The sequence below is a fragment of the Loxodonta africana genome, unplaced genomic scaffold, assembly GCF_030014295.1.
Source record: "Loxodonta africana isolate mLoxAfr1 unplaced genomic scaffold, mLoxAfr1.hap2 scaffold_281, whole genome shotgun sequence".
Lineage (NCBI taxonomy): Eukaryota > Metazoa > Chordata > Mammalia > Proboscidea > Elephantidae > Loxodonta > Loxodonta africana.
This window is the reverse complement of record NW_026975004.1, coordinates 180,613-207,004: the sequence shown is the minus strand read 5'-3', so window position 1 is coordinate 207,004 and position 26,392 is coordinate 180,613. Positions and strand designations below refer to the sequence as shown.

At 42.7% G+C, this 26,392-nt stretch overlaps 1 long non-coding RNA gene across 1 annotated transcript in view; it reads right to left on the bottom strand.

The window, feature by feature from the left end:
* The window catches only part of LOC135229357 (uncharacterized), a 40,599-nt gene that overhangs the window by 1,263 nt on the left and 12,944 nt on the right, over nt 1-26,392 (bottom strand). Inside the window, exon 2 of the long non-coding RNA XR_010320139.1 lies at nt 3,122-3,282. This is a non-coding gene — a long non-coding RNA (uncharacterized LOC135229357). The remainder of the gene's footprint in view (nt 1-3,121; nt 3,283-26,392) is intronic.

Sequence of the window (26,392 nt, the reverse complement as noted above, 5' to 3'; positions counted from 1 at the left end):
TAGGTTAAAATTGTTTCCTCTTGAAAACAATTGAACAGTAGCCCCTTAAATGTCCTTATTAGATGAGTGACTTCAGAGTGATGCAGAAAACATATGTTTGGCCGAAAGCCTTGACGCCACAAACCTGAGAGGCTAAGACACAACCACCTCACCTGTGTTTGTCTAGGAGGGTTGTACGTGTCAACATAAGGTCTATCTATGTACATTTCTGAACATGAGGGAAGGATTCGAGACCTCAGGATGAAGAGAGAAAACAGACGGAGCCAGGTTGGGTGTGTGAGTGTGGTGTGGGGTGGAAAGTAGTGAAAGCTCTCAGAAGCAAGTTAGCGGCCAGGCAGAGGACCAAGGAGGAAACAGGAAACAGGGCTGGGGCGGTCCAGGGCAGCATGGGCAAGCAGCTGAAAAGATGGAGGAGGGCAGACACTGGCTGATGAAAGGGTGTACAATTAGGAACCACAGAAGGTCAGGTTCAGTTTGTTGTTGTCAGTTGCCATGAAGTCGATTCTGACTTGTGGCGACCCCATGTGTTTCAGAGTAGAACTGCTCCATTGGGTTTTCTTGACTGTAATCTTAAGAGAAGCAGATCGCCAGGACTTTTCCTCCCAGTACTCCTACTTTTAGGTGAGCTGTCGAGCACAAACTGCATCACCTAGGCACCTTTACCTCCTTGACCTATACTTTAAATTAAGTAGAGTAGGAATTTAAAATGCTATCTTGAAGTGAGGCTTTGCTGTGACTGGGTGTTAAGCCTTGGAAGAGGAGAAGGGGATTCCCTGGATCTAGGGGGATGGGGTCTTCCGCCCAAGCCCAGGCTGGGACAGCATAGTTCACAGTGGTACAGACACAGTGCTTCCTCACGCCACCCACTTTCATAAGCTCCTGAGAAATTTTACTTCTTTCGTTATTCCTGACATGACATATTAATTCAATCTTATTTGAAAATATGATACAAATGAATAACTGATCTCCCTAAACACCCTTCACCCCCGTCCCAGTTGCCCAGTGGCTTCCTCAACATAGGAGGTTCCCAAGCCTGAACAATTGAGTAGCTAGTCTGTGCCTGCTCAGAAAGGCCCTTAGAGTTACAGTAGTGTTCTTTGGTTCACTCACTCATTCCTTTATTCATATCACTGTTTTGTTGTCTACTAAATGACAGCAAGTACTTTCTCTGGGAGAGCCACTTCATCTCCTCACTCAAAATCCATATCTTGTCTCCAAATCTTGTCTGGTGAAATCAGACTCTTTGCCACACACCTCCTGTCAATCAGGAAGAATTTTTCTCCCACCCCTACCTCGAGTCTTAGAGGTTTCTCCTTCCCATATTGCCATTTCATCCTGACTGGGTGAAGGTAAACCAAAAAAAAAAAAAAAAGGTCCCCCAAAGGATGTTCACCCCTCTGTTCCAAGCTCTCACGAGTTGGGAACTCCAACTGAGGAATCACTCTCTGTGAACTGGTAGCTTAAGTTGCTCTCCCACAGGAGACCTCAGATCGACAACCTCTCCAAAGAGCAGTTGGATCTGAGTGAGCACCAAGGCTTCCATAACACTTGTGTGACATCATTGCTGACATTGTTCAGTTTCGAGGGCCCAGTTTGAACCTAAACAAGACAAACATGGCAGCTTTTGGAGGTGTTGGGAGGATTGGGGGAAACTTAATAATAAGTATGTAATAAAAATGAATTGAAAGTTTTCCCTGCCTTCAAAGAGGTTACCATTCTATTGGAAAGAGAAATGTGAGTTCAGGGAATGATAACGGAGTGTGATGGGCTGTGGTTTCTCCCAAACCTCTTATCTCTGAATTTTAGATGGCTGTTTACTAGCTTGGATGCCATTCACCAAAACTGGATGCAGAACATTTTCTTAATAAACTTCCTTATGCCAATTACCTACACGTCCCCCGAATCCATGGTCCCCAGACCACCGCCCCTGCTCTCCTGTCCCTCAAAGTATTTGGTTGTGATCAGGAAACTTCTTAGCTTTTAGTTTAGTCCAGTTGTGCTGACTTCCTCTGTATTGTGCGTTGTCCTTCCCTTCACCTAAGATGATATTTGTCTACAGTTACTGTTAAAAAAACTGTCTTTGGAATTGAAATTGGGATTGCATTGTATCTGTAGATGGTTTTGGGTAGAACTGACATTTTCACAATGTTAGTGAATTTTCTTCTCCCTCACTCCCCACACTCTTAACCATCAAAGAATGTTTTCTTCTGCGTTTAAACTTTTTCATGAGTTCTTACAATAGTGGTCTCATACAGTATTTGTCGTTTTGCGACAGACTAATTTCACTCAGCATAATGCCTTCCAGATTCCACCCTCAGTCCCCTGTAGGCCCGAATGCTGCCGCCAGGTGGGCAGACGCTGCCTGATGGCCGCCAAGAAGAGGGAGGTGAGGGAGAGTGTGGTCTGCAGGCACCTGGAGGAGCAGCTGGAGAAGCAGAGAGAGGAGCTAAAGAGGCTGAGGGACCAGCTGGAGAGGCTGCAGAGGCAGAAGTTCAGGCTACAGAGGGTGCAGGTGCAGCACCAAGGCCAGAGCGGGAAGCACCAGAAGACCCTCTAGCACCCCCGGACTAGGAGGAGCAGGGCCTTTGGGCTGGAAGTGTGGGCCCTTCAGGAGAGACCTCCATTCAGTTTTGTTTAACCCAGCTCCCCTGGAAGATCCCCACCCTCCCACCCCGAGTACACAGAGAGCTCCAACCCTAGGAGGATCTGGATGGAGGAAGCCCCAGATGGCTGACCGCAGACACCAGGTCCCCTCAGAGGCTCCCCTGGCCCAGAAGAGGAGAGGACAGGCCTCACCTGGATGATGAGGTCTCAGAACTCTGAGGATGAGCATAGCATAATTAGGGAAAGGGAAATGGGATTTCAGTGGGACTTGGGAGGCTGAGGGGTCCCTGCAAGGACAGCTCTAAGGGAGGTGTGACGGTCATGGGGTGTCACTGAGTTCTTTGCAGGAGAAGGAATCAGAGAAGCCGCAGACTGTGCGGAACCTGCCCGCAGGTGAGCAGTGAACATAAAGCCCTAAACCAAGGCCTCTGGGTCCCTTCCCAGCAGCCTGCAGGCAGAGAAAGAAGCAGGGCTTGGGAGGAGGACCGGAGGGCGGGGTGGAGGAAAAGGAGCTCACCCCAGTCATGTCTTCTGTCCTCACAGGGTGAATTTGGGTTTACGATTAGGATTAGGGGAGTGGAAGGGGGAGCTGGTGTAGCAAAATCCTCCTGGGTGTTTTCCATTTCTGGATAAGAGTTGATCCAGTGCTTGCAGGATATTTTCTGTATTTAGCATGTCCTAAAGTAAGGAGTAGAGCTTTGGAACTTTTTCCTCTCCAATAAATCAAGCTATTCTTTCAGGTTTTCCACATGTTAATGAAACTTGCTAATATTTTTTCTTCTTTCTGTGGTCTAACCTGACATGTCCTGAGGTCAAAGAACTGAAGAAAAAGGTTGACTCAGATGAAAGAAGCAGAGGGCAGGCTTGTAAACCCAGAGAGAACAGCAAGAACACAGGTGATCAGAGGTGAGGGTGGGAAGGGGCAGATTCAGGCCCAGACTAAGTAGTGGACAGAAAAGCCCAAATCTCAGCTGTAGCATCAGGTCCCAGGTCTGAACATGACAGGGGCGTAGCCATCTCCCTGGAAGATGAGACCTCTACTGTCACAGGGAAGCCTTCGGGGACACAGGCAGGGAGGGCAGGACCTCCAGAATGAGCACCTCCGACCGCAGGCTGTCCTGTGTGGATTTCTCAGAGTGACAGAGACAGCTCCTGCTGGAACAGCGTCAGAGGTAGAGGGCAGTGAAGGCTTTCAGGACAGGTGAATTCAGCAGTCTCCTAAGGATCCAAAAGGAAAATCAGAGATTCTCAGAGGTATCAGAGTGGGAGAGGTTGGCATTCCCAGGGTGGGGAGAGGCTGGTTGGGGAGGTACTGTTTTCTGAAATCTTTTCATCAAACTCTCTTCTATTCATCAACTATCTTCTCAGTTGATGTCATCTAAGCTCAGTCCTGAAAAGGGCCTAGAATGCACAAGGGTGGGTTATTCGGTGTGGCAAGGTGGGGAGGAAGTAGTGGCAGCATATCCGGGAAAGAGAATCTTCTAGAGGCACATGAGTTACCTAGTGAATTGCACATGGTGTCCATTCTCCTTCATTTAGCTGTGGACGTGTGTTTGCAAGAGGTGATTGACTTCCCCAAATTATTTTTGGTCATTTCTAGTTACCGACACCAGAAGAGCACATTGGCTCCAAGAACATGCAAGAAATCCACTGATTGTGATTATTACTGTCTGTGGTATGCTCTCCTTTCAGTGATTAAAACCTTTGTCTGTCATAGAGAATTTTCACCTATTTAAAAATATATGTCTATGTCATTTACTAATTTCCAAAGCTATGAAATTCTTTTTTATTACATGTCTAAGAATACAAATTTGTATAATGAAAAAGTTAACATGCAGAGTCCCACCCTCATATTTTGCTCCTGCTCCCCCAAGGTATCCAAAGTTAATAGACACGTGTATCCTTCCCTAGGTTTCTCTGCTGTGACATGTATACACAGTCACAGGTACACAAGTAGATCTGATGGGGTGTTTGCTTTTATGGAAACTTGGTCACACTCTACCCACATTGCTCTTGCCCCTTCTTTCCCTTGACATTCTATCTTGACTCTCTGTAAGTCATTAGATATAGCATTAACTATATTTTTATGTCTTCTAAGTTACACACATAAATTAAATGGATAATAACAATTTTAGTACACTTTATCTAGACTTAGACATGTTGTTAGGTGCTATCGAGTTGGCTCTGACTCACAGCGACCCTATGCACAACACAACAAAACACTGCCTGGTCCTGGGCAACCCTCATAATGGTTGCTATATTTGAACCCACTGTTGTAGCCACTGTGTCAGTCAATCTCACTGAGGGTCTTCCTCTTATTCGCTGGACCTCTGCTTTACCAAGCATGGTGTCCTTCTCCAGGGACTGGTCCCTTCTGATAACATGTCTAAAGCCATCCTTGCTTCTAAGGAACATTCCAGCTTCTTTCAAGACAGATTTGTTTGTCTCATACATAACACTAGTGAAATGGAAACACATTATCACCCATGCTTTTTCAGTCCACTCTTCCTGCATGTTCTAGCTTTCCACCCCCTGTTCTTTCCCACAAGTGAATCCAAGGTAATTCACTTCGACCATATGGTAAGTAGTCTATCTTATCCTTGCTTAAACAAGCACACGCACACATACATGTACCATCATCTGTTCATTTATACACACACATACATGTAAACAGGTATTCAAATATGTTCAATTGTTATTGTTCTACCCAAATGTGCTCATTTTATATATACTTTTCTGCACCTTGATTTTTTCAGTAAACTTCCATAATACTTCACAGAGATTTCTCCTACTTAACTACTACAACTCTTTTTCATTCTAATGACTTCCTATGTTATTGATGATGTAGCTCTACCATATATTCTCTATCATTTCACCACCAATGGACAGTCAATGTTTTGTCAGCATCAATAATAAACATCCTTTGTATAGTACAGGATTCGCTTATGTGGAGTAGACTCCACAGAGTGAGATTTCCAGTTCAAAGAATGTTAAAAGTACAGAGCCATGGCCATGTCTTTCCCCTAGAGGCTGTCCTAATGCACCTCTCCAGCCATGTCTCAGGGTTTCCTTCTCCCCACAGCCCAGCCAGCTATAGATGGTGTTGATTTTTAAATTGTGCCAGTTTCACTGGGACTTTGATATTTTCTTATCTACCAGTGTTTTTGAGCAACTTGGACTATGTTTATTGGGCATGTGGATTTGCTGTGAACGATCTGTTTGAATTCACTGCTCATTTTTCAAGTGCTTAACTTTTATCCTTCTGTGTAAAATATAAACTGTTATTAATCCTGGTCATCTACATTTCACATAATTTTCCAAATCTATGACTTGTGTATCACATTTTTGCAAGCTTTGTCCTCCAGAACAATCAGTTGAGTCAGCACCATTTATTAAATAAATATGATTTTCACACCACCTTTTTTTTTTTTTTATGAATAGTTACTGTGATTTCCTAGTAGGTTTTCTATTTCAGTTGTCTACCTGTCAGTTTGTATGCTATGTAATATTGATTTGTTCTGTTACTTGATGAGGTAGACACCTGTTACTATCCTGTTATTTCAGGTTTTTCTTGTCTATTCTTTGGTAATGCAGCCCTGGTGTTGCAATGGTTAAGTGCTTGACTGCTAATTGAAAGAAAGGCTGCCAGGTCGCACCCACCCAGTGGCTCTGAGGGAGAAAGGCCTGGCGGTCCGCTCCCATAAAGATTACGGCCTATAAAGGCCTACTGGGCAGTCAGACGGGACGGCTGTGAGTCAAACATCTTGTCCAAGGCTCCAGCAACAACATTCTTTGTTATCTATTGTACTACTTGTAGCTTATGATTAATGTATACAATTAAAAAACAACTACCCGAATATTCTAATTGGAAATGCAATCCATTTATGTGTTAGTTTTGGGAACCTCCATTTGATTAACAAGGCTTCCCACTTGGAAATATGGCATATTTTTTTGCACATATTCAGGTTTTGTTTTATTTACGTTAATACATTAGTTTTCTTTATATATGTCCTTCGCTGCTCCGGTCAAAACAATGTTCCCCTAAATATTTTATAGTTTTGGACACAGTTTGCTACAGTCAAGTAATAGGCGAAAGAGAACGACCAGCCTTTCCCACCCTTGCTAATTTTAGTCTCTTATGTCCACATGGGACAGAAACCCTTAATTTTGATGTATTTGTCTTTTATTCGGGTATGCAATTATATCATTATTTTGAAAATCTGTTTTTATACTTATACCAGTTATTTAAATTTTCTAGTTTAACCCTTCACCTTAAAAGTATGTTGAGTCTTACCAAAATCTTTGTCTAGTTCCAAATTTATCAGCATGAATTGAATATTTTTCCATTTATCTCTCATCTGCTAAGTTTGGGGATAATCTATTATGCCCCAATAGGTAACTAATACTCTGACCTGCTGACCGTTGTTGTAATCACACACAACTTGTTTCTGACAGTTAAGTACTTCTACCTGGCCTCTGTTGGGCTGGGATCCCATTACTTATATTGGTATGAGGTAGCCCAGCTCCCATGAACAATCTCAGCCAATAGAGAATTGTTGTCGTTTGTTGTTGTCGTTTGTTGCTGTCAAGTCATTTCCAACTGATGACAACCCCATGTGTGCAGCGTACAACTGCTTAATAGGGTTTCCAAGGCTGTGACCCTTTAGAAGGAGATCACCAGGCCTGTCTTCTGAGGCACCCCTTGGTGGGTTCAAACTGCCAACCTTTCAGCTGGTAGTTGAGCACTGAACTGTTTGTGGCACCCAGGGACCCCCTGGAGAAGACAGATATCAGTAAGTTCAGTGTTGTTGCTGCTCCCCTCATCTCTGCATTCCTTATTATTTTGATGAAATGGGTGTCCTTCAGGACCGCCAAGAAATGGTCTTATAGAAACTAACTCTGCCACGGCCACATATTGGAGACTTTTGCCTCATCTTCCCACATCTGACACAGCAGGTCTGGCATTTCTATTTCGTAGATAGTGGGCCATTGCCTTTTCCAAGCATCGAAGAACAATGCCACAGCTTACGAGACCCATTTCTAGAGCCCTTGCTATGGCGATAAATCCTTGTTAGGAGAGAGTTCCCCCATATCAACAAACTGTCCTTGACCCAACTTTATATTAAACTCCCCTTGACTCAGCACCTTCAGCACCCATCCTCAGCACACCCCCGTCCTGCTCACACAAGGCAGCCAGATCTTGCAGCTCCTTCAGTGTACAGTCCCTCCCCCCCTTACCACAACCAACACTTCCCCCAGCGGCTATACTGGTATGTGACAACTAAGTATCTGGACAAATGCATGGGCCGCTATCTCAGGACTCTGCAAAGGAAGTGGTTGGCAGTGGTAGGAAACCAGAACATAAAGTATAAACATTCCAGAGGCTGAAATTAAATGAGTCCAAATCATGTAACTGCATACCAGCTGTGCACAGAAACAGCTCCAAGAGAAGCCCTCTCTCATATCAAATGGGATAGAGGGTCCATAAAGGAGAGAGGTGGGCAAGTCGGCAGGTGGGAAGAAACTTAAAACTCTGGAAGAACAGATTCCTTCTCTCTGACCAGAGTATGTAAGGGCCCAAGAGTGTGGAGGAAGCTCCATTACGTTTTCTCTCTCCCTGTCTGCTGTTGGCATTTAGTCAGTTCTGCCTCAAAGGGTGTGACTTTTCGAAAGCAGATCACCAGGCTAGTCTTCTGAGACGCTTCTTGACAGACTCATGCTGCCAGCCTTTGGGCCGGTTGTGGAGTATTTTGGCCCCATAGGCAGAATCAGTCGCTTATGTGCACGACAGAATGAGGAGATTAAAGCCACAGGATTCCTACCAGTGGGCCAAGAAAGCACTCCTTCAGAGCTCAGAGAGCATCAGAGAAATAGAGAGGAAGCGGCACAAGAAAGAGATTCTTCAAACTTGCTATGAACTCCTGGTTCACCACCCATCCCCCCAGATGCATATGCCTTGCCCTGACCCTAAGAAGCACTATCAAATCCTTTAAGAGCCTCACTAGGGGTTACAACGCCATCAAGATTCCAGTCTGGGTGGCACTCATGTAGATTAGACCCGAGTATCACCGCAAAGGCTTCAAAAATTGAACGAAGATGTGAGCCACAGAATACAAAAACAGGACAGAACTTGCAGCATGAACATATCTGGGTCAATTGAATGCTAAAAAAAACAAAATTAACATTTTGTTTTTCCATAACATTTAAGCAAGACTTACAGTTTTGAAATCTTAAGACACGTATTTTAAAATGCTATTCTAATCATGCTCCAAGAAATAACAGGGACATTTTTTAAATACGTGGAAAGATAGTGGCTATTTGCAAAGGAAAATTTTACATGCTAAAAATGCAATGCTAGAAATGAAAAATTCATTTGATAGTTTCAAAAGCAGAATGGTGATGACAGAGAAAAAAACTGAGTTGGAAGTAGATCAATAGAAAATATTTATTCTGAAAACAGAGAAAAAATACAGAAAAAGATGAGCAGAGCCTCAAAAACTAGACCAAAACCCTATTTCTTTATTGGAACTCCAGAAGACATGGAGAAAATGTGTGATGCAGAAAAAAGTATTAGGAGAAATACTAACACTTTCCAAATTTCGTGAAAGACATGAACTTACAGATTCAAGAAGCTCAGCAAACCCCAACGAGTTAAATTTAAGGAATTATATACCGCAATAACATATTATTATGAAAATATTTTAAGCACACTATATGAATTCTTTTACAGTGACATGTAAAAAAGAAAACGGCGTACTGTGCTTATGACAATACCTGGGAGGGGGAAATGCAGTTGACAAAAAAAGAAAAAATATACATAAAACATGCATTATTTGCATAAAAATACGATATATCATAATCAATGGCAGAATAACAAAGACCAAGAAAATACTCAGGAAGAAGTTAGACAGAAAACAACACATTTCAAATGGGAAAAATAATTCAAATAACTCTATAGTCATTATCAGAAGCCATGGAAGCCAAAAGATTGTGAAACAACATTTTTTCAACACAAAGAGGGAAATATTAATCTACATAGATATATAATTCTATACCCAGTCATACCTTCGGGAGTAAAGCAAAAGTAATGCCATTCTTAGGGGACGGAAAACTGAGAGAATTCATCACCACCAGACTTCTGCTAAATGAAACACTGAGAAAAGTGGTTCAGGTGGTAGACTTGGAATTTCATTCATATTTCAGGAAAGCAGAAAACGTGGGAACTATGTGGATAAATATACTATGTCAACACTGTAGTCACTGCACAACATGGCGCTGGACGTGCCTCTTTGGAAAGGTTTTCCAGTCTCTTGACTGGAATACACTCTTGGTGGCAAATCATTATTAGAGAAAGGAATTAATTTTGACAATATCTGAGAGCTGGCTGTATTCAAGTCTGGTGAATAAACTGGAAAATAAATTTTTGGACCCAAAATAAGTCGTGGAAACAAAAAAATGAGTCTCAATTCCCATGTGGCCATGAGCCAGCTCTGAAGGCCTTCCCCAGAGAGGCATTTCAAGCACATCGGGAGCAATGTCTTCCTGTTGTTTTTGCTAGGTGCCATCGAGGGGATTTCTGAGTCACCGTGGCCCGGTGTGAAAGGAGAATTGTCCCCATAGGGTTTACTGGTGTGTAATCTTAACGGGAGCAGGCTGCCAGATCTTTATTCCTTAGAGCCTCTGGGTAGGTTCAAACAATTAACATTTCGGTTAGCAGCCGAGCACTTAACTTTTGTACCACCAGGGCTCCTTGGAGCAATATCAGTACCACAGAAGTTGGTATGAACCTTCCCATGGACCTTCTCTGAGAGATAATCCCTTGCTTAAGAACCAACTTTAGTTTTCATATATACTCATTCTGCATCAAGTCTAGGTAAGAATTAGAGTGCATCCTTGAGAGGACAATATTTTATATGTGGTCATCAACAAAATATGCCTCAAGGGCAAAGTTTAAGAATAAACCAAGGGATTTCCCATCAGTCCTTGGGACCTGAGAGGGTCTTCAGGAGGATTTTCTGAGACTCATGGAAAAGGAAGTAGTAGATGCTGCCTTCTTTTTACCACTTCCCTCCCAAACAAACAGGAACCACTGCTAAGATGTCAGGTGTCAAACCCAAACTCCTCTTCGCATCCTCTATGAAACTTGTATAGTAAGACCAGGAACCAGGTGTTCAGCTGTGTGAAGAGAAAAAAAAAATTTTTTTTTTTTTTTAGTATTTCGCATCTTCCAAAGTTTCGAGTTCCAGTGGAATCCTGTTATAAGTCACTAGATCAGCCCAGGACCTGGAAGACTGAAATTCCTGGTGCTCTGACAAGTGGGAGGGGTGGGGGGGCGGGCACTGGGCAGAGCCTCCTTGACATCACTTGCCCCAAGAGGCTCTGGAGGCTGCTTCATGTTAAAAGTCAAAGGCCCTTCCGGCCCAGCAGAGTAAGAGCAGGGAAAGACTTTCTCCATTGAAAGAAGAGATGGGCTCAGGAGCTGCAGGTGTGAGACCATTCAGCTTTTTGGCTTCAGGGCATCCCGGCCCCAGTTCACCTTTACAACTGGGCCTTTATAGCCTCTCCACTTCTCTCTCCCTCCCAGCTTTCTCCCAGCACCATGGGCTGTGGCTTCTGCTAGTTTCAATGTTTCAGTAGCACCTCACCCCACTCAGAGGAGGCAGGTTTGCAGGGTGGGGGGCACAAACCCATAGTGCCGCTTAGGTGTCCTTCAACAGAAACTCTCTGGAGGGGACAAGTTGGCCTGACTGATCCTGAGACCCAGACAGAGGGAAACCCAGGGGGAGGGTCATTGGTTGAGGAAGTGTCAGCACCCTCAGGGTCATGTCCCTGGGGTCATGCCCAATTGCAGGAAAAAGGAATTAGCTCTGCAGCTTGGTGTGTTGACCGTCCAGTATGAAGGCCCCGGAAGCCTCTGGAGAATTCTCAGAATTTAGTCTAATCCAGCACTGGGGAAATCCTTACTGAATGAGAGCAGCCATATTCCTGGGGATCTTTATTCTAAAACTCTCAAAGCAGTTGATACAGTCTTAGGAGGTGGGAGATAAGAAAGCTTGGGGCCACAGAGGGACTGTGGCAAAAGAGGGAGGTTCCTATCACTCCCTCTGGGGTCTTGTTCAGGATTTTTTTTTTTTTTAATGCAACTTGGGCTCCAAACAGGCATTTATCGCTGAAGTTGTATTTATGATCCTTAACTCAAATCTGGAGTTTTGAGCTTATTTTGATGATTTCTTCTTTAGTCTATGGAGAAAGGAGTCTACTATAAGCCAGTGGTGAAAGTGCAGAAAATAAAGTCCCTAGTCCTGACCGGGGTCGGCTCTGCTGCACCCCAAACTAGGGGTGACCTCCCTGGGGAGCCCTTCTGAGGGAGAAAGGGGGTGCAGTGTGTGTACCTACAGTGTGGCCTCTGGGGCTTTGCCTTCTCCTCCCAGAAGTGCAACCTCGGGCCTCCACGTGCGGACCCAGAGTTAGAGGGTGACCTCAACTCTCCCACCTTCCCTGGGTCATCCTCTGGACCCAAGTCCCCATATGCCTCCTCTGCCCTCCTATCCCAGCATAAGCGCTGTGATCAGGCTCAGGTGCGTGCACTGGGTCTCGCTCTCTGTGGCCTCAGGCTTCCCCTATTCTGGTGCGACCTGTGAGCCTGGTGGGTCTGAGTTCAGGGCAGGGCTGGGTGGGCTGGGACTGTCGCAAAAGGCTCCTGAAGCGAGCTTCATCCTGCTGCCCGCGAGCTTGCGGTGGGGCAGCCCTGGGCATCGCGCATCCCCCAGGGCGCCCCTCTCTGTGCAGCCCTGCCCCGCCCCCACCCCCCAACCACCCACCCTCCGCCTCAGGCCTCCTAGTTCTAGAGGCGCCTTTTCTTGATGCCCAGATGCAACTGGGCACTGCACCGCCCCGCAGAGTCAATCCAGCTAATGACCTCAACCTGAAATGCACAACTTTAAAACTGCTAGATAGGTGGGAAATGAAAAAAAAAAAAGTAAATGTGAAACACTTAAAAAGAACAATTACAAAGATGTCACATTATGTGGGACTGACTGTATTCTCACATCATAGACTCAAAGGAGGCTTGGTTGTATGTTTCTTTGCAAATAAGTCTTAGATAAGGGAACTGGTACCAGGAGTAGATACGCAGCGTGACTTCCGGAAAATGGAAAATCTGGGATTGATTAATTGGCCTGGATGAGGCTGAAAACAGTGATAACCGCGTAATATTTAATGATGACATCCTAGCAGTCTACAACATGCAGTGAAAATTTTTCTAAGTAAATTGGCACCAGAAATGGCCTTTAATCACTATACAAAATGGGTCAGTAGTTCAAGATCTCCCTAAGAAGAAGGAATCAACTCGATGGCCAAATGGTTTCAGGTTTGGGAGACCACTTTCAGGCAGGTTCCAGCAAACATGCAAAAAACAGATCATCTTAATCTTGTACATAGTCACCAAAGAAGAGAAAAATATGAGATGCTCTCCAACTTGATCCTTAAGGCTACTTTAATATTGATACCGAATTAGAAAAGAAAGGTATAAGTAATTGAGATGCAAAACCCTACATAAAATGCTGGCAAGGAACTCCAGACAAGTGTAAACCATGTAATACGCCACGATCAAGGGGGTTTATTGTCAGCATGCAATCGAGTGAACATTAAACATTTAATAACTTAATTCACCACATGTGTAGGTTAAGGAAGAAAAGACAAGGCTCACGTAAAGAGATGGCGAAAAGTAGTGATAAAATCCAATCACACTGAGACATAAGAACTCTGAGCAAACTAGGAACAAAAAAAGGAGTTCCCAAACTTGGAAAACTACAACTAGCATGATAGTTCATGGCGAAATGTGGGACATTCTCTTTAAAATTAATTAGCAATAAAACAAGGATGCTTTCTCTTATTATTTCTATGAAATATTTAACAATGGAGGTCGAAGCTAGAACGAAATGACAAGAAAAAGTATAACTGTTATTATTCATAGATTATACGAATGTCTTCACAGGAAATTTTAAAAGCCATAGAAAACATTAGAATTAATACTAATCATAAATACAAAGTAAAAAATAGAGTGAATTTCTATGCATCAGCATCAAGCCGGCTCTTTTGTAGCTTAGTGAAAGCAGAGGACACTGATAGGGAAACAGCAGGATCCAGGTGGGCTAGACAAGGAGGGGAGAGCACTATTTTACCCTAGGCTGGATTTATAAGCACAGGTATGTGTGTTAGTTACCTAGTGCCGCCATAAGAAAAAAATAACACAACTGAGTGGCTTTAAAGAACAGAAATTTATTTTCTTACAGTTCAGGAGAGGCTCGAAGTCTGAATTCAGGGCATGGCTCATGTCTACTTCAGCTTCTGGCAGCTTCCAGCCACCCTTTGTCTTCCTGGCCTTGTAGATGCATCTGCTCCTGTCTGTGTCTATTCTGCTGTTTTTATAACTCAGAAGGGACTAGGTCTAGGACCCACCCTACACTGGTATGGCCTTATTAACATAATTTTAAAAATCCCCTATTTCTAAATTAGGTCACATTTACAGGTACAGTGGTTAGGATTTCAACATACCTTTTGGGGTTATACAATTCAGTCCATAATAGTGCCCTCACCAGATATTCTGGACTGAGAGTCCAAGCATGAGCTGCTGAGAGTGGTTCTGTTTTTTTTTCTATATTAGTTGACTGTAACTTGTATCAATGGTCACCCATATGAACTTTGGAGCAACTTATTATGAAGGACCTGGTCAACCTTTTTAACCATGTCCATTATGTGGAAAAACACACAGACTCCCATCACTGTAGCCTTGAGAAATTGATACGGGTGGAATGGGTTTGGGACCAAGACTTGCTTCATGGCCTTGATAACATGGCATAGCTGTCAGACGTCCACGTGGAGATGTCAGGTAATAATACTAACAGCTAACACTTACTGAGCACATGCACTGGTGTCAGGGGCTCTTGTAAAAGCTTCTCCTTAAGAGTTTTGCTCTGCATGATAGTCCTATGAGGAATGTGCCATTATAATGCCCATTTTACAAAAGAGGTCGATACAGAGAGTTAGGCTGACATTTGAATATACGAGTCTGCACCCAGGAGGAATTTGACTAGAGCTACAAAGCTGGCATCTGTAGCTACAGATAGACAGCAGTGGACTCACTGAGTCATCCTAGACAGAGGGTGTCAATAGAGAGAACTAAGCACCGAGCCCTAGGGCACCCTGACGCCTACAAGCTGGCCAGGTGAACCACAGCCAACAAAGCTCTCTGAAGGCCAGTGTGGTTCCTGGAAGGTGGCCTGTCCTTTCTCTAGGCCGAATTTCCCCACTGCCCCTCCCACCCGCACTGGCTTGTCCCCTTCCTAATGGCAGGGACAGTGTGTAACTTTCACCACTGCCCAAGATCCCAAGGTTACAATAACATTGGTATGGAAAGCAGAATGATGGAGTCAGGAAGCCTGGTGGTCACATGCAGCCAGCTGGAAAGAGAAAAGAGCAAATAAACAAGGGGAGAAGACCGTGAGCCAGAGGAGAGGGAGAAACGAAATATTTCCCGAGTGCCAAGTAAGGCTGGGCGACTGCTAGTGGCATGTAGTTCCTCATTTAAGCTTCAGAGGGACACAATGGGTGGGATAGACATTGTTACCACTTTCATCATGCAAACGCTTTATTATCTTTGATTTTAACAGTCACATGTTAACAAACCAGAAAACGGAGAAAAGTATAATAAAAGAATACATCTCCTCAACTGCAGACTATAGTGTTGCCTCAGAAGCTGCTCGTTTTTGTTGCTGCTGTAAATATTGCACAACCTTTGCCAAGTGAACAAGTGGTACAGGTGTACAAGCTATTGACAGCAATTACATTAATCAGCTGTGCAAACTTACCCTTATCAATGGGATTTTTCCATCACCATAAACTGAAACTCTGTGCTCTGTATGCAATAACTGCTTTATTTCCTCCCTCCTGCCCGTTAACCCCTAATAAACTTTCGTTACTATACATTTGCCTGTTCTTATAAAAGGCAGGTTTCTGAATCTGAAAGCTCTTGACAAGCCACAAGGGTGAATTCGTATGGTAGCAGAAGTTATTTGCAATACCTATGTCCTACTATGGACTTGGTTCTAGAATATATAAAGAACCGTTTATAAAGCAAAAACAAAAGTCCAATAGATGAGGAAATACTTGAAAAGATTTCTATATGGCCAACATACATTCATTAGTTATCAGAGAAACTCTTAACAAAATGTCACAATGTGATACTATCCCCCACACACCAGAATGGCTAAAATGAAAAAGATGGAAAATACCAACTACTAGGTAGAGCATGGAGCAAAGGGATCTCTAATTTACTGCTAGTGAAAGTGTAATTTGGTACAACCACTTTAAAAATGCTTTGGCCATATCTACTAAAGCTGTGAGCACACATGTATCCTACGACCCAGCAATTCTACTTCTAGATACATACCCAATAGAAATGGGTAGATATGTTCAGCAAAGCACATAATTCTAAGGAATGAACACTCTCATTCTGAAAGCCTAACTTTTTAAATTTTTCTTTAGATGAAGGTTTACAGAACAAACTAGCTTCTTACTAAACAGCTAGTACATATATTGTTTTATAACAACGGTTACCAACCCCATGACATGTCGACACTCTCTCTTCTTCAACTTAGGTTCCCTATTACCAGCTTTCCTGTCCTCTTCTACCTTCTAGTCCTTGTTCCTGGGCTAGTATGCTGCTGGAGCCTCATTTCGTTTTATGGGCCTGTCTAACCTTTGGCTGAAGGGTGAACCTCATGAGCGACTTCATTATTGACCTCAAAGGATATCTGGGGTCCATACACTCAGGGTTTCTCCAATCCCTGTCAAGTCAGTAAGTCTGGTGTTTTTTTTTGTGAGTTAGAAGATTGTTCTACATTTTTCTCCAGTTCTGTCCTGAATGCTTCACATTCAAAGCATTATTCTCTGTCTGTTCTAAGGTGATGGCCATATATAATATGTTTATATAGAAAAGTCTAGAGCTTTCTCTGAAATTCAAGAGCAAATCTCTAGAGGCTCATGTGCTTATAGCTTCTGTTCCCTCTGGAGCTACTGCTTCTGTCTGTCCTTCTGCTGGGCTGCACCACATGGAACCAGTTATAAAATTCAACCTCATCTTATAAATTCACAGGAGTCCTACTCACACAAAATTTTTATTGGCTATGAGAACAGGTGTATAGATAAGGTATAGAAGGGATTTCTATTGCAGCAAAGCAAAACCTTAAAATGAAATGGCTGGGAATGGCGGGCCTCCTTCTGTAAAAATGCTTTTCTATATGGAATATGGGAAAATGCAGTTAAGATATGGCTTATGCAAAAAGGCAAAAAGGAATGTTTGCAGCAATTTGGTAATCATTTAGATCACCTGTAAAAATATTTTCATCCTTTTTCTCATAGCTTGCAGGAAAAAAAATTCCAAAAGGATCATATATTTAAAAGTAAAATATGCCACCATAAAAATTTCAGAAGAAACTATGAGAGATTTTGTTTTGCTTTTTATTGGTAAAAGAGAAAGATTTTCTAAAAATCCCAAAGCTGTGAAGGCTAAAACTGGTAAGATATAGATACAGATCTTTGGCATAGCAAAAACTATATGAAGAAAGCAAAAATATAGGCAAAAAGCTGAAAAAAAAAATTGCAGGCTAAGGATTTGACTAGACATTTCTCCAAAGAAGATATAGAAATGGTCAATAATCACATGAAAAGAAGCTCAACCTCATTAGTCATTAGGGAAATGCGAATCAAAACCAAAACGCACTATTATTTCAAAACCACTAAGATGGCTCAAATCAATAGGATGGACAACATATGTGGTGAGGATGTGGAGAAACTGGAACCCTCATACATTGCTGGTGGACATGTGACACGATCCAATCAGTTTGGAAAACAGTTAAGTACTTGCTCAGAAAGTTAAACATAGAGTTACCATGCATAGCAATTCCACTCCTAGGTATGTACCCAGGAGAGCTGAAGCATGTTCACATAACAACTTACAAAAGAATTTTCATAGCAGCATTATTCATAAATACCCAAAATATGGAGAGAATCCAAATGTCATGAACTGATAGACAAGCTGTGGTATATTCGTAGACTGGAATATTAGTCATTAAAATACATGCAACAATATGGACAAACTTTGAGAACGTTACGCTAAGTGAAAGAAGCCAAACAGAAATGACCACATGGTGCGTGACTCCATTTATATGAGATGTCCAGAACAGACAAACCAACACAGACAGAAAGTAGATTAGTGGTTGCTACGTCTTGGACGAAAGGAATAATGAGGATGACTACTAATATGTAGGGCATTTATTTACAGGGCACTGAAAATATCCTGAAGCTAGACAGTGGTGATTGTTGCACAACTCTGTCCATATACTAACAACCACAGAATTGTGCACATTTCAAAGGGCAATGTTATGGCGGGTGAATTATCTCTCAATAGAAATATTTCTGACTCCTAAAAGACTAACTTTTCAATTCAATATATAGAACTTATAAATCAGTAGGGGAAAAACAACCCAACTTTACCATGTCTCTTTCCAACCAAAGTGAAGGGGGTACATTCAGTTAGTACACTTTATTTTTGTCTCTCTCTTCATTATAGAAGTTCTGTTCTCATTTTATATAACTTTAAGTTATACAAGTACTAGTCTCCATTTCCTTATCCCTGTTTTCACTATTGTAACTACATAAAGAGAGCAGTACCATGGTTTTTATAAAAACCCACCCACTCATTCGTTCACTCAAATCAGTTTTGAGTGCTTCTTAGGTGCTAGGAACCAGGATACTCTTGCAACACAGCAGAGAAGCTCCTGCCTGCACGGGCCTTCTATTTGTGTGGAGCAGTCAGATGATAAACCAGCCAAATAGCATGGAATGTTACCTAACATCAGGGAGGAGGCGTGTGATTTTGGAGGTGTCCCGAGCTGTGTCTCTCTCATGAAGAGTTCTCTCTTCCCTCTAAACCCAGTGAAAAGTACACACTTCGAAGGAACTGTGGGGTCGATAAGTGTGAAAAAGAGATTTCATTTCAGTTTCATTGTGTTGGTTTCACCTGCTACGCTGTCAGCATTTTTTTAAACATTATTCTGCAGCTAATATCAACCCCTCTCCAAAAAAAACACTCTTGCCATGCAGTTGATTCCGACTCACAGCGACCCTATAGGACAGGGTAGGGCTTCCAAGGAGTGGTTCATCTTAGGACACAAATAACTCCTGCTTATGAGAATCCGAAAGCTGTTCAGTGTGGATGTGTGAGGGACTCAGCAACACTTACGGTGATTTCCCAGTAGGTGGGGTGCAATAGTGTGAGCATCAAGAGTAACGAACCCCATGTGCACTTTGCATCCTTCCACAGATTATGACACAACAAACATTCCCTCCTCATCGTCCTGCATCTTGTAAGAGAACAGAGGGAATTGTCAGGCAGGACCCTTTGAAAACGCATGGCAAGAAATTTTATTGAAACATTAAATTCAACATAAAATCTTTCTGCATTTTCCTTCCTTCCCTACCTCATTTCAGAGAGGTAATTGGACTCACAGAGTTGAATCCCTGAAGCCTGGAGACTCTGAAGAGTCTGTGGTAAAAGCCTCAGCTCACTGGGTTAATCACACTGAGTGAACTGGAACCCAAGGGAAGAGTGGGAGTCAGACAGCAGAGTCCTAGACATTAGGAAGGGGTGAGGTCTGCTTCTTGATAAAGCCCTGGGGTAAGTGGCAGCACCTCAAAGGGTGATGCAGGCACGTAAGTAGACAGACTCCCTTATGGTGTTCTCAGCCCTGCCAACGTTCTCATGCTCCAGCTGGGAAAGGAAGCTGCAGAGGCAATGCTTCTAGAGAGATCACCCACATAGACTGGGGCAATGACTGTGTTAAAGCTCTTCTCCAAACCTTGGTCCTTCATTAGACTCCAGGAATTACTGCATATCTGGGTGAGGGGCACCTTAAAAATAAACCAACACGGAAAAAAAAACAAAGCCCTAAAAATAAGTAAGGTTAAAATTTCACCCCAATTTTGTAAGCCAAGAGCTCTGAGTTGGAATTCAGTTGATTGAAAGAAATATCATGTTTTCTTGCACACATGAATTTGTGCAGATTCACAGTTACGGTTCATATTATTCATTCATCCATGAAGCCACCAAAGATTTACTATACAATAGCTACATGTGAGACCCTATGGCAGTTGCTCTTGATGATGAAATGACTCAGAGAATTTCCCTCAATGCCTGGTGAGAGAAACAGCCAAGTTAACAGGTCTATCAGTCATGTATTGCTGTGTAACAAATGACCCCAAATTGTAGTGTCTTAAAACAACAACAATTTACCAGCTCACAATTTTTCAAGTTGTCAGTTTGGAGCTCTTCTGATCTGGGTCAGCCTCAGTGGCTCACAACACGGCTTCCTCATGTGTCTACAATTTGCTTCCAGGTAGCTGGGAGCCAGTTCATAACATCAAGTCAGTGAAACCGCTAGATCCTCCCTCCATTGGTCTTCCATCATCTAGCAGGCTGGCCTGAGGATGTTCCCATGAGTTCTCAGGGTTTAAGAGCAACAAAAGGGAAGTCTCAATGTAAAGTCTTCCAACTCTCTCATTTTATCAGGTTTTCTACCATCCCAATGTCCAAAACAATAATGTCAGCCCCAACTGAGGGATGGAGAAAGACTCCTACTGCTAATGAAAGGCGCTCCAGAGTCTCATAGAAGGCATGGGCACAGAGAGAGGATCAATGTGTAGACATTTCTTACATCAACCACAACAGGTAAATGCAATTGTGTTTTATGCTGTGGTAAAGGGTTTTGCAGGTACAATGGAGTAGGGAGCAAGAAGTGAACAAATCTACCAGGAGGATATTTAGGGAAGAGCACAACCAGGAACTGATGCCTCAACCAAGTTGGGAATATGATTGGATAGTTAAGGGGTGAAAAAAGGCCCGGGTCCAGGAAGCCCCATGTCTTCTCCAGAGAGAAGTCTGAGGAGACAGGCTGAAGCCACTGAGGTATTTGGTACATTTGTGACCAGATGCAGATCATCTTTTGTTCTACTGTTTTCCAACCACTCGTCCCTATTTATAGTTTGGAGTCATACAAGAGTAGACCCTAGCATTTCCCTGTTGAAACTTTTATTTTCCTCTGAGAAGTCATCACCACCCCAACGTTCTTAATTCCTTCCTCAAATGCTGTCTCCATTTACCAGCTCCTTTTCTATATGGGCTCCGGAGTGAAAGCAGAGCCTGGAAGATGCAGAGGTCATGGACTTTCCCCAAGTCAACTCCTAAACCTCCCATTCTGGCTGACCACAAATTCCTGAGTCTTAGCATTTTATGGTGAGCTCATAAGCCCAATCTGTTCCAATGGGGTCAGTTCTCTTAACCACCATGCTTCACCAGAGAGTAGGCCATCAGATGGGATGGGAGAGAAAATCTTCTAGTCACGGGGAAGAGCCTGTGTGAAGCCTCAGAGGCTAAGGAGATCTGAGAGGTGTTCAGAGTGGACATTGTATGACCAGAGCTGGAGAGACATGATTCCAAGAGAGTCAAATGAGAAGTTTTGGGCAAATCAACTCCTGATCACACTGTAACGATTCCCTGTACTCTCTCTCTCCCCACCAAGGGATAGTAACGACATGGAGTGCAGAGAAAAGTTGCAATTCCTTTTTTATATCTAAGCCCCCTTTTCCCAGTCTGGGACTGGCAGTATTCAAGCTCCTACTTGAACTGTTTCATATTTTTCTTTTTGCTGTGTTTCTATTTAAAGTGGGCCCATGGAACTGAGCAATGTCAGGAATGATGTCACACAGGGTTATGGAAGTTCACGCTGATCTCACCTACTCTTTTGGAGAGGGTGTCGAACTGAGATCCTGTGCGAGAGCACCTGGAACTACTCTATCACGGAAATTCCGGACTAAACCGGGGTCCCCAAGTCACCAAACGGTCATGCATCGTGAAGAACTGGGAAAAGGGATAAAGATCCTTCAGAACATCATTATGATTGAACTTCTTCACCCAGAGAGGAGGAAACAGTGATACACAAGGAAGAGGCCTTTCTCTAAGACTCTAGATAAGGGTGAGAGGAAAAATTGTCCCAGACTGATGTGTGTTACGGAACAAAGGGTCTGGTTTCCACCAGAAAAGAGAGCCATGATAGGACAAGATGAAGGAATTGGGAATGGATAAGGTCATAAGAAGGAGCGTCCTGAGAAAGCATTTCCTGTCATTTGGTGGGCAATTAACCAAATTCTTATATCAATAAGAAATGTAGGAATAAGTGAGGGATCAAGCTACAGAATTCATTGGGAGTTCGAGAGCTTTCCAGGCACTCTGTTGTTTAGGATCTGTACCTGGTGGAAAGGAAGGAAGCCAGTGCATAACTAGGGCAGAGAGTATAGGATGGGGGAAAGGGTGGTTAGAGAGAAGCGTACTTATTATATTTTCTAATGACATGATATTAATGTACTATGTGAAGAATTAAGAAAATATTTCAGGAGGTTCTGGGAGTGAGAAGTTGAAGGAGCCCAGAGCCCACATCACTGAGGGCAGAAGATGGCTTGCAGACTCCTCCCCTAGATTCAGGAACTCCCCTTCTCCTCCTATGTCTTCTCCCCACATCTCCCGAAGGGCCTAAAAAACTCTCACAGCAAAGAGAGCTATAGGATAGAATTTTTTTACATTCCTACTTTTCTTAACCTGAATTTTGTCTAGGATCTTTAATTTGCCACTCCTTTCAGGGCAGTTTTGTTGCCCTCTCCACTACCATTATTTTTGCTACCCCCCACCACTACTGTAGTGCTGCCCTCCACTGGCCCTATTTCCTTTTGCTTCCTAGGTTTCTAACCGGCCTCTAAAACCCTCTTGAGAGATCCCCTGCTGCAACTTCTGTCACGGAGTTTGCACTCCACTCCCAAGATGCTTCCATCTCTTTCTTCCTTAACTCGCCAATCCTACCTTCATACTCAGGAAAATACAGACCCTTATGTTGACATATACAACCCACCCACACACACAGTTGATGTGGTTGTGTCTTGGCTACTGAGATTTGTACCATCGGACTCTCAAATATGGACATCTCTTTCTGCCTCACACTGAAAGAGTATTTCTCATAATGACATGGTGAGAGCTTTCTGTTCAGGGAAAGGCAATCTTAAAGGAGAAGCTTTAAATTATACATAAATATACAAATTTTGCTCTAAGTATAATTCCTTGAATAACAGGTCTTCCCTTAATGGCCACATAAACCAGGGACTCCATCAGCCTGAAACCAGAAGAACTAGGTGGTGTGCAGCTACAGTCAATAACTGCCCTGACAGAGGATACTTGCAAGTTATAAAAATGATGGTACCCTCTAATACAGCCCTTATACTGAAAGAAAAGACCAATATGAATGTCAGAGATACTCTGAAACTTGCTCTTGAACGTAAAGTAGCTAAAGGAAATGAAAGAAATGAGGAAGTAGAAGAGCTGAAGAGAAGATTTCAAAGGGCGGCTTGAGAAGACAAAGTATGATAATGACATGTGCAAAGACTTGGCGTTAGAAAAACAAAAGGGAAGAACATGCTTGGCATCTCTCAAGCTAAAGGAACTGAAGAAAAAATCCAAGCCTCGAGATACAATAGTGAAGGATTATACAGGCAAAATATTGAACAACACAGGAAGCATCAAAATAAGATGGAAAGAATACACAGGGTCACTGCACAGACACAGACACAGACACACACACACACACAAAAGCATGGGTCGATGTTCAACCATTTCAGGAGGCAGCATGTCATCAAGAACTGATGGTATTGAAGGAAGAAGTCCACACTTCACTGAAGGCATTGGCAAAAAACAAGACTCCAAGAACTGACAGGTACCAATTGAGATGTTTCAACAAACAGATGCAACACTGGCTGAATAATCTAGCCATCCGATTGGAAGAGATCCATGTTTGTGCACATTCCAAAGAAAGTGATTCAACAAAATTCAGAAACTATCAAACAATATCATTAATATCAAAACCCAGTACAATTTTGCTGAAGATCATTAAAAAGAAGTTGCAACAGAAATTCAAGTCAGATTCAGAAGAGGATATGGAATGAGGAATATCATTACTGATGTCTGATGGATCTGGGCTGAAAGCAGAGAATACCAGAATACCAGAAAGATGTTTCCATCCGTTTTATTGACTATGAAATGGCATTATACTGTGTGAATCATAACAAATTATGGATAACACTTCAAAGAACGGAAATTCTAGAACACTTAATATTGCTCATTTGAAACCTGTACATAGACCACGAGGCAGTTTTTCAGAGAGAACAAAGGGCACTATGTGGTTTAAAATCAGGAATAGTTTGTGTCAGGGTTCTATCCTTTCATCACATTTATTCAATCTGTATGCTGAGCAAATAATCCAAAAAGCTGCACTCTATGAAGAAGAATGTGGCATTAGGTTTAGAGGAAGATTCATTAACAACCTACGATATGCAGATAACACAAACTTGGTGAAAGTGAAGAGGACCTGAAGCACTTAGTGGTGAATATCAAAGACTACAACCTTCAGTATGCACCTCAACATAAAGAAAACAAAAATCTTCACAACTGGACCAATAAGCAACATCATGATAAACAGAGAAAAGATTGAAGTTATCAAGCATCTCATTTTATTCAGTTCCCCAGTCCACGCTCATGGAAGCAGCAATCAAGGAATCAAATGACGTATTGCAAATCTGCTGCAGAAGAACTCTTTAAGCTGGTGACAAGCACAGATGTCACTCTGAAGGCTAAGGTGTGCCTGACACAAGCCATGACATTTTCAAACGCCTCATACGCATGTGAAAGCTGGACAATGAATAAGGGAAACTGATGAAGAAAGGCTGCCTTTGAATTATGGTGTTGGTGAACAATATTGAATATACCACAGACTGCCAGAAGAACAAACAAATCTGTCTTGGAAGAAGTACAGCCAGAATATTCCTTACAAGCACAGATGGTGAGTGTTTGTCTCACATACTTTGGACATGTTATCAGGGGAGACCAGGCCCTGGAGAAGGACATTATGCTTGGTAAAGTAGAAAGTGAAAAAGAGGAAGACGCGCAGTGAGATGGATTGACACAGTGGCTGCAACAATGGGCTCTAGCATAATAACAAGTGTGAGGATGGCACAAGACTGGCCAGTGTTTTGTTCTGCTGTATATAGGGTCACGATAAATTAGAACTGACCTGATGACACCTAACAACAACAATACCCTGTTTGGCTCACTGCCTGTCTCTTAGTTTGCTGTACTGTGGTGGTTTGGATGTTGCTATGATGCTGGAAGCTAGGCCACCAGTATTTTAAATACCAACAGGGTTATCCATGGTGGACAGGTTTCAGTGGAGCTTCAAGACTAAGACACACTAGGAAGAAAGACCTGGAGATTTACTTCTGAAAATTAGACAATTAAACCCTTACAGATCACAAGAGAATACTGTCCAATTCACTTGCTTTGGACATGTCATCAGGAGAGATTAATCAGTCCTAGAGGAGAATATCATGGTTGGTGAAGAAGAAGGCCAACAAGGCTGTAGGAGACCCTTGGTGACATGGACTGGCACATTAGCCATAATGATGGAATCTAAATTGCTGGCACTTGTGAGGATGACACAGGACCTGGCAACCTTTAGTTCTGTGGTACCTAAGTTCACCATTAGTCGGAGTCACCTCAATGGCAGCTAGCAAAAAATTACTGTTTGAGAGGAGAACTGAGATATGAACTTGATACAATATACCAAATATTAAAATGTTCAAAGATCTCATGTTTGCCATGAATGAATAGGAATTGAAAAAAACGACTTTCAAATAGCTAGAAGGAAAAAGAAAGTAAGAGAAATTTCATCATTCCAATAAAAAAAGAAACAGGAAAGGCAGAATAAAAAAAAAAAAAAAAAGAACAGTGAATATGAAGTATAATATTGGAATTATGTCTAAATGTATGAGTAATAGCAAGAAAAAGGGATTAATACCTAAGGAAAAAACATGTACACTCAGCTTAGACTTGCAAATCCAGCCATATCTTATTTATAAAAGAAAGTTAAAACATAATGATAGAAACTTTTAAATTATGGAAATGAAGAAATTTCTACTGTCTAATGACTACATGAACAACCCTCTGCCAGATACTGTTGATACAGAAATGATTAAGATTCCTTGCAGTCTGATGAGAGAAACAGCCCAGTTAATGAATCAGTTATCAATTGCTATATAACAAATGACCCAAAAATGAAGTGCCTTAAAAGAACAAGCAGTTACTTCGCTCACAGGTTTCCGGGTTGGCAGTTTGGGGTTCTTCTGGTCTGGGGCAGACTCAGCCGCTCTCGGCTGGGCTCCCTCATGTATCTGGAATCAGCCACCATGTCAGCTGGCGGGCAGAGGGCCTGAAATCTTCTCAGCTGGATTCTCTCTCTAATGGTCTCTTGTCATTTATTAGGGTGGCCTGGGCTGTTCCCATGGGTTCTCAGTGTTTGAAGAGCAGCAAGAAGGCAAGGAGGTGCCCTGGTGGTGCAGTGGTTAAGGGCTCAGTTGCTAAAGGAAAGGTAATCAGTTTGTACCCACCAGCTGCTCTGTGGAAGAAAGACATGGCACTCTCCTTCTGTAAAGATGACAGCCTTGGAAATCCTATGGGGCAGTTCTACTCTGTCCTTCAGGGTCACTATGAGTTAGAATATACTTGAGAGTGATGGGTTTCGTTTTTGGTAAGAGAGCAAGTCACGATGTGTCTAATTATATTCGGTCTCTGCTTCTA